This window comes from Hippichthys cyanospilos, chromosome 17, assembly GCF_059441005.1.
Source record: "Hippichthys cyanospilos isolate Australia breed blue-spotted pipefish chromosome 17, RoL_Hcya_1.0, whole genome shotgun sequence".
NCBI lineage: Eukaryota > Metazoa > Chordata > Actinopteri > Syngnathiformes > Syngnathidae > Hippichthys > Hippichthys cyanospilos.
Genome location: NC_142385.1, coordinates 4397283 through 4400041, shown reverse-complemented (window position 1 = coordinate 4400041; position 2759 = coordinate 4397283). Strand labels below are relative to the sequence as shown.

General features: G+C 38.8%; 1 long non-coding RNA gene across 1 annotated transcript in view; it reads left to right on the top strand.

Annotated features, from left to right (window-relative positions):
• LOC148409276 (uncharacterized) overlaps window positions 1–2759 on the top strand; it is a 40808-nt gene that overhangs the window by 26240 nt on the left and 11809 nt on the right. The gene's annotated exons all lie outside the window — the stretch shown is intronic.

The window sequence follows — 2759 nt, the reverse complement described above, 5'->3', positions numbered from 1 at the left end:
CAGACAGATCCGCCTTTTAAACTTTATTTATGCCAGTGGTTCTCAAACTTTTGGAGAACCCCCATCCTCCCTCCCTTCACATACACACACTCACACACACAGTTTTTCAATTTTTCAATGAACAATGATATGCTTAGTTTGTAAACATTATTGGTTGGTTGGTTTGAGTCCCGCTTCCGGCAGGTTGTTTTTCCCCCTCGTTTACAATTTCTTGCAAACAATCAATACTTGAAAAACAGCCACTTTATTTTACATATTTCTTAATGACCAGAACAGTTAGACCCTACATGTTCTGTTCATCCATAACAGGTGGTAGAGCAGTAGTATATAATGAGTTTCTTCTGTGTCCTGACTGTCCTGTCCTATTATTTCAAAATCTTAAATTATTTTAAAATAAATCTTATGGCAAAAATTATTTGTTTGAGTCTAGGGTGCTTGGAAAATTCGTCAAATGGGTAAAAACAAACAAAAAAAATCCCACTAATCACACACCATAAATTAGGTTACAGGCCCTGGGATTTTTTTGGCCAGTTTTTTTTTTTTAATAATAATAATAATAATAATTATAATAAATTTAAAAGAAAGAATAATAATAGCCAATATTATCAATATATTTCCGCAGTACTAGATGGTTAATTCAAATTGTACAACACAACCTACCTTGTTGACAGTCGGCCCAGTACTGGCTTGTTATGCATGGAAAGTTTCTAAACGCCATTAGAATCTGTAGATTTGTGTGTAAGGAACTGCTGGGATGCCATTTCATCTTATTGTCACAATTCCTATACTGTCTGCCATTTTTTGGAAAAGCTGTGGGACTCATTGCCCCAATGGGAGGGAAACGGTCAAAGTGCTTAATAGAGACAGCAAGTATTTGATGTCCTTAGAGCAAGAACACATTTGAAAACTTTAGCTTATTATGCAGGTCGGTGACTCGCCATATTGAAGTCATTGACAAACACTTAATGAGCAAGCTACACAAACAAGTGGATGCGAGTCCGAGTAGCTAGTCTGAACTGTTCTGCCTTTCACACCAGCTCAGGCTCCTTCTCAGCCATAGAGGTTACATTCCATGTCACAAGAGCTAGCTTCTGCAGCTGGGGAACGGAACGCCATGCCGCTTCGGGCTGAGCCTGAGCGCTTGCCAATGACCCACGTCCGGGCAGAAGAAAATGCAAACCAATAATATCACTCACCATTAAGGGTCAGTGGTTGTTGCTCAGTCTGGTCCCTCACCTTGGTAAGACCCGTTTGCCATGGGTGACCTTGCCAGGGGTGTAAAGCCCCAGACAACGTAGCTCCTTGGATCATTGGGACACGCAAACCCCTACTCCATAATAAGATGACGGCCCACAAAGGGTACGTTTATAAATACTATTTATCTTGGGGGTGTGCTAAAAAAAAAACAATTTAATAGAAAAATAACAGACAAAAAAAAAAAAAAAGCTCGGAGGGAGGGCTACGAGGTACTGACAGCAACCATGACGCAACATTGACAACAATATTTTTATGATGCAACAAGTAGTGAAAGAAAAAAAGGAAACTAAATACACTCAAAAACTGACGAGACAAACAAGAAACACCTGCGATGACACAATAGGAACAGGGAGCTGATTGGCAGACACAAGGGAAGCAGGTTAATGAAGAATGGTGGACTCAATCACTGTAATGGGGCACTGACACAAGGGGAACAGAAACATGAACTAAGAACACAACAAAAGAGCAAACAAGAATGTGAAAAGACTACCGTAATCAAAACCCAACTAGAACGCGTAACAGAAGAGAACAGAAAATCTCGACACTAATCAAAACACAAACAGAACTCCACAGAAGATAACACTGAATGTTTTCTCTTTGCAAAAAATTATTGGGAAGCACTGCCCTTAAACACTAGCAAAACTACTTTCTATTACCAAGACTCTTTGCAGACCTCAAATCTTAATATTATCATTTCTATACAGATTGAATATTAAATGTACAGCAAAAAAAAAATCAGTACATAATAATCTTTTTTACAAACTTAATCTGTTGCAATATGCTCATAGCAAAACCAAAATACAATGTGCTTTGTCATATACTGTAGATTGAAATCCCACTTTATAATACATTGTTCATCTTTCATGCCCACAGTGATTCACGTGCGATTGCTACTGGAGGTACAGTAGTCAACAGGCTGGAGTTTGTAATCCACTCCTGCCGTCAATGGTTGATGTCGACCAATCAAGTGTCTTGTAGGAGTGCACTCAACAGCTCCGCTACCGGCTTCTCTAGTTTTTGAAAAAGAATGAGATGAACGGACAGGTAGCTGTGACACACACTATCCACATTTTTTTAACTCATGCCATCAACACTCATTGTGACTGACAGGTGTCAAGGGACACCCCAAGTTTATACCTTTAGTTAGGTTAAATAAATAAGCTTTAGTTAGGTTATTATTGACTGCATTATCATTATTATTGTTAGTAATCCATACTTGAAATATATCAGGGGTCAATCAAATCCAGTTGCAAATTGGCTGCATTAAATGGATGTCAGATCAGGATTTTCCTATGCGAGTCAAATGGTTTCTGCGGAAGTGTGCGTTGGTGTTTGTTTCGCCGATACGCCAAGCATATTGTATCGATGACATGGAGACAGCACAGATTTTTCATGTTGACTTCAAAACAAATATAGAAAAGATTAATTTACCTTTTGAGTGACATGACGAGCTTGTTTTGGCCATATTCCATAGTAAGGCCAGCCTAACCCTAGCATTCTTC